The sequence below is a fragment of a genome, unplaced genomic scaffold (assembly GCF_019419815.1).
Source record: "Pyrus x bretschneideri cultivar Hongxiangsu unplaced genomic scaffold, Pyrus_bretschneideri_v1 Contig71, whole genome shotgun sequence".
NCBI classification, from domain to species: Eukaryota; Viridiplantae; Streptophyta; class Magnoliopsida; order Rosales; family Rosaceae; genus Pyrus; species Pyrus x bretschneideri.
This window is the reverse complement of record NW_025999811.1, coordinates 1,656,945-1,662,659: the sequence shown is the minus strand read 5'-3', so window position 1 is coordinate 1,662,659 and position 5,715 is coordinate 1,656,945. Positions and strand designations below refer to the sequence as shown.

Sequence of the window (5,715 nt, the reverse complement as noted above, 5' to 3'; positions counted from 1 at the left end):
AGTAATGATATTCATATCATGTTTTTATATCACATTTATATACCTGGACAACCACATCATTTGAAAAATTTGCAAAACCCAAGAAAATGAAAGAAAATGATTTTTCGTATACCACAATCATCATTTAATTACCTAGTTTTTCTTAATTATTATTTTATTAAATAATGAACTAAATTTAAAAATCTGATTAATTCAAATGATCTAACTGTCCATATCACATGCCACCTAAAATGGTATGAAAATGTGGTATAAAAACATGATATGAATATCATTACTCTTGATATTATATAGAATAGTTGTATATATCCCAAACCATATCGGTATGTTGTCTCACACCGATTTCTTTGTTCTCACTCCATCTCTGTGCTTCTTCTCTAAGTGACCTGAACAAACAAATAAACACTGAAACACCAATGGCCTCGGATTCCCCACTTAAATCCAACCCTCCATACTCAGCAAATATCTTGTTCCTTTTCCTTCTCCTCCCAACAAATCTCATTACCTTGTTCCTCTCCTCATCCTTTTCGCCTTGCGCCCTCAAACCTTCTACAACAACACCATCAGCCCGCGGATCCTGCCACTCCAACGATCGGTTCCAACCTCCCTGATGTCTCTACGGAAGACACATCTAACCTGCCAGCTGAATTTCTTGCCTTTGCGTCCGGACAACTCCTCCCATTTGGATACAATGCAAACTTTGACTCCAACACCATATACCCTCCAGTTGGACAAGCATGCACACTCTTCCCTGATCTCCTCCGCCGCTTCATGTCTTACAAGGTAAATGGATCGTGCCCGGATGACGAGTTTTTAGCCCAAAGGCTCCTCCTCAAGGGCTGCGAACCCTTACCACGCCGCCGCTGCCGCCCTGCCTCGAACGCTAACTACTTGGAACCCTACCCTCTTCCCAAAAGCTACTGGTCCACACCGTCCGACAACTCAGTCGTATGGACAGCCTACAAATGCAAAAACTACGATTGCCTCATCAACCGAAAGAAAAACCACAATGGCTTCGACGACTGTATAGACTGCTTTGACCTTCAAGGAAATGAGAAGAATCGGTGGGCAAAAGGCAAAGGAGTAGGGCTTGATTTCGGAGTGGATGAGGTCTTGGGGTTCAAGAAACCCGGAACGATACGAATAGGGCTTGACATCGGTGGTGGAGTGGCTACATTCGCTGTGAGAATGAAGGAGAGGAACATAACAATTTTGACAACTTCAATGAACTTGAATGGTCCTTTTAACAGCTTCATTGCTTCAAGAGGGGTCGTGCCTTTGTACCTAAGCATTTCGCAGAGGCTGCCGTTTTTCGATAATACGCTCGACATTGTGCATTCGATGCACGTGTTGAGTAACTGGATTCCGACGACGTTGCTTCACTTCGCTATGTTTGATATCTACAGGGTGCTTAGGCCTGGCGGGTTGTTTTGGCTTGACCATTTTTTCTGCGTAGGTGAGCAGTTGGAGGAGGTCTATGGACCTCTCATTGAGAGCATTGGGTACAAGAAGTTGAAGTGGGTTGTTGGGAAGAAGCTTGATCGTGGACCGGAGCGTAGGGAGATGTACCTCTCGGCGTTGCTGGAGAAGCCATTGAAGAACTCTTGGTGATTAATTAGTTAACTTACATAGAAGAATATTTGAAAGAGAAGGAGATATGGAAATGGGCCGCGTGTATGCTGTCCCCAAAATACGTGTCTCCTTCATGTCTTCTTGTTAATTTTGTGACTCCCATCTTGAAATTTAATAGAGAATCAATACTTTTGCGTCCATTAAAACATAACTGAAACTAAAAAATAACGAGCGAAAGGTGAATTTCAAGAGCTTTTAAAATTTTTGTCTTCTAATATTTGTATGTAATAATGTTCTATATTTAAAAATTGCTTTTGTTAGCATTATAAAATCTCATTGTGCACTCTTTATTAGCGTAATTTTTTTCTTCCTAAATATAAAAATTTAGAGTACAATGAGATATTTTGAGTAAAAAAAATATTGTTTTTAATTTTATTATATAATAATGTTACATATTCAAGTGAAACTTTAAAGTTAGAATTTTTGAAGTTTTTTTTTTTCTTGTTTGGTTGTTTAAGATTGAACTGATTTTGATTTCATTAGTATAGGTTATGTTTGCAGCTTTTTTTACTTGTGTAATCTTGCAATCATTGAGTGCTAAAGTTTGTTTTGAGTTAAGTGATAACTTTCTAGCATCAATACATTATCCCTTTCTTTTTAAAATATCTTAAGGTGGGCCCATTTTATATATCTCGCACAAGGCTCGAAAATCTCAGAGACGGCTCTTACTACAGTCTAATGATATTCCTCTTCATTTGTAACTGAGAGGTCATAAGTTCAATTCTCACCAAATGTAAATTTGAACCACATTATTGCTAATCCATTGTGAGGCATAGCCCACTCCCCCCACCCTAAGGTAGATAATATCGTTTAAAAAAAAAAAAAAAAAGAAACTAGTTAAATGTCTAAACACTTGCCGCGGAGTTAGCTAGGAAATAGAGTGTATTTGATCCTTGGAGATAGCAGTTTCGTGGTCATGGATGTCAGATATGAGATGTGAAAAAGAAAGTGGAAGAACGCAAATTTAGAAAGTGCGATATTCCTATATAACATTGACAATAGCATTGACAATGATTGTATTTTCAAAACCCTTAAACCATGTCATTCTATCAAACTAACTACTTAAATTATAACTAGCTCTTAGCTTAACTAGTGATACTTTTCTTCTCACTTCTAAAAACAAATTTTATGGGTTTGAAAATTACCAACTCGTAAATTTGGATTAGCCTACGGTTTATTCATGTCAAAGGCTTAACACTTGTAGACGCGTAATGGAATTGTAACTCCATTGCACTTGAAGTTCTAGATAGAGACGACTCAAATGCAAAACGAACAACGCATGTGACTCACTTTGAATCAAGCCTTATGTTTTTTACATACTCTTATTTTTTTTTGGTACCATAAAAGTGTCTTCTTATTCCCAACAAAAGAAAGGCAAAAAAAATCACAAATTCTCTTTTTCATCTAAACCTAATTTAATTTGCCTCAAATTCACTAGTTAATGATTAAAAATTATACTTAGGAATTAAATTAGGTAGGGCTCATTTGAGCTTTCATCTGAGGCCTCAATTTAGTCCTAAGTTCCATTCACTCTCCTCCTGCAATAGCCACTTGTATGAAAATAAAAAAATTTAAAAAATTCTAGGCATGACCTGGCAGAATGATGAATACGAGGAAAATAAAATTTGTTTAAAATTTTAAAAAGATTAATGATATACTAATTATATTTTTTATATCTCATTTGTACTATTTTTCTAATAATAAATAGAGAACACATATATATCGGGATCTCATCTTCATTGAAAAGGTGTTACAAATATGAAATGATTAACCATTTCTTTTCTTTTTTTTTTAAATCTTAGCCATGCAAGCATCCCTCGAGAAATGCATGAATATCAGACAAGATGCCAATTTACCCGAAACCGTCACATTTAGATCCAAATTTAGTACTCTTGTTTTTATTCATGAATTTACGATTTTGTCCTCGTCCACGGCAGCTTCCAGGTGGAGTACTCACATATATTGTTATAGAAAGATAATAAAATGTTGACCCAAAAAAATAATAATAATAAACTTGATGCGTTGTAAATACTTTTGTTATTTTTTGAAAGAAAAGAAAATTAATAAATTTGTTGCGTTGTAAATACTTTTCATATTTTTTGAAAGGAAAGAAAATTAAATGCATCATGGAAAAGAAGAAAGACATGCAACTTTTTTGTCCATATCCATAAGAATTTATTGAAATCTATGCATAGTTATGCTGGCGTTACTGGTTAAACGAATAATTGCCACGTATTAGTAAAAGTCTTTCCTTAACATCTCAATAAATGTTTGTCATGCTATGTCACAGATTACACTCTTCTCGATATCATCGACCAGTCAATCATAAAAAATAAAACGAGCTGTTATATCCATATATAATCGTATCCCCTTTCACTAAGTAGACCCTTCTTTCCTAGGAATTTTACCTCTTCTCAATTTTCTCCTCCCATCCTTGAATCAAACACCAAATCTTTACAATTTCAACTTGTTTTCAGTGGAAGGATGAGTTCATCTTACTCTAGGCTAAGACCTGAGGCACTTCCTCAAAAGAAAAGACATCTTCAGGTACGAGACCTCGAATTAATATTAATTCTATTTCCCTTTGGCTTAATTTGTTGCAAATAGTTAAATTGTAACCAATATTTATTCTCTATATATCCATGATTTTTTTCCCTAATTATGTTTCTTGTGCCTGTGTGCTGAAATTTTTTCCTATTCAATTTGTGGTGTATATTCAGAATGGTCCCGTCCAAGACCCAACGTAATTTTATTTTGTACCAAAATAACGTTTTCACTTAATATATATATATATATATATATATATATATATATATTTGTGGTGTATAGTTTCTATGAAATTTTTTTGGTCAAGTATTCGCTATGAATTAGCCAGTAGATAAAATAATTTTGGTTTTTTTAGCAAAATAAAAGTATTTTTTGTTGAGTGTGGCTAGTTTTGTTATGTTTTTTTTTTATTATTATGTTTTGCTATGTTGTGCTAAAAGATCTAATTAAGAATTAAAAAGGGAAATTCTTGAGCTAATTTCCCAAAATTTGTTGAAATATCTTTTACTTTTCACTGCAAACATACTTAGTTTCGCTTCCCGAAATCGATTTGGCATCTCTAGCTACTTTTGTTTTTCGAAATTGTATATTTTGCTATAAATTTGATTCATTCAAGTTATGTTTTTCTTTCTGCTTTTTGGGTATTTCCATCATGCAATGAAATTTTTTCTTAGGAGGTAAACTATATAACTTATGTAATAATCAACTGTGTATAACCACCACAGAGCAATTTAGTGGTTAGAGACGAATTACAGGCCCGTATTTCATACAATACATCCTGTATTCGATTTTTTATGCTTGTGAACCGCATGATGGTGACCAAGGGGAGGCTGAAGTGTCTTTGTGAATCTTATCAGACTCCAAAAAAATAGACTGTCGTGGTGAAATCACTAGCTGATCTTTTTAAAAAAATAAAAAATAAAAAACATGTATGCAATCTTTATGCAACGGTTTTGACTACATGGAGAGACAAGGGAAAGTTGTAACGGATAACAAATATATAAGGGGATTTTAAATTAGAGAACTTTAACGCAAAACTTTTGATACTATTCATTTAATAAAAAAAACTACATTTTTACACTAAAAAGTCAATCCAGGTACTATTCACTCTACCCTTTATTTTGTCCTTATTGTTAAAACTCAAAATTTTCTAACTCTTTTAATTAGTTTTCCTTTTAAATTAAGTAGTATGTTAGTTGATTACCTTTTATGGATAGAGCCATATTTGCTAGGGCAAGTAGGATTAAAAACATTAGTCAAATTGACATTTCTACCCTCTTAAGAGAAAAAAATGGAGACCCTGTTGGACTCCTTTGAATATCTTTAAGAAAGAGCAACCACAATCATTCACCAAACTTCGGTGCGTAGACCACGTACGATTGGCAAGCCACTTATTTACCCTCGGTGAGTAAACCACGTACGATTGGCAAGCCACTTTGTGAGTAATACAAATGTATCTTGCAGATGAAGCCATTACTGCCACCCTTTGTTGTACTTAACAATAAAGATTATTGCAATTATTGCAAGTGTTTAAGTGAA

General features: G+C 34.3%; 1 pseudogene; it reads left to right on the top strand.

Annotated features, from left to right (window-relative positions):
• The first annotated feature begins 413 nt into the window (after positions 1-413).
• LOC103967437 lies at positions 414-1,608 on the top strand (annotated as a pseudogene).
• The last annotated feature ends 4,107 nt before the right edge of the window (positions 1,609-5,715 follow it).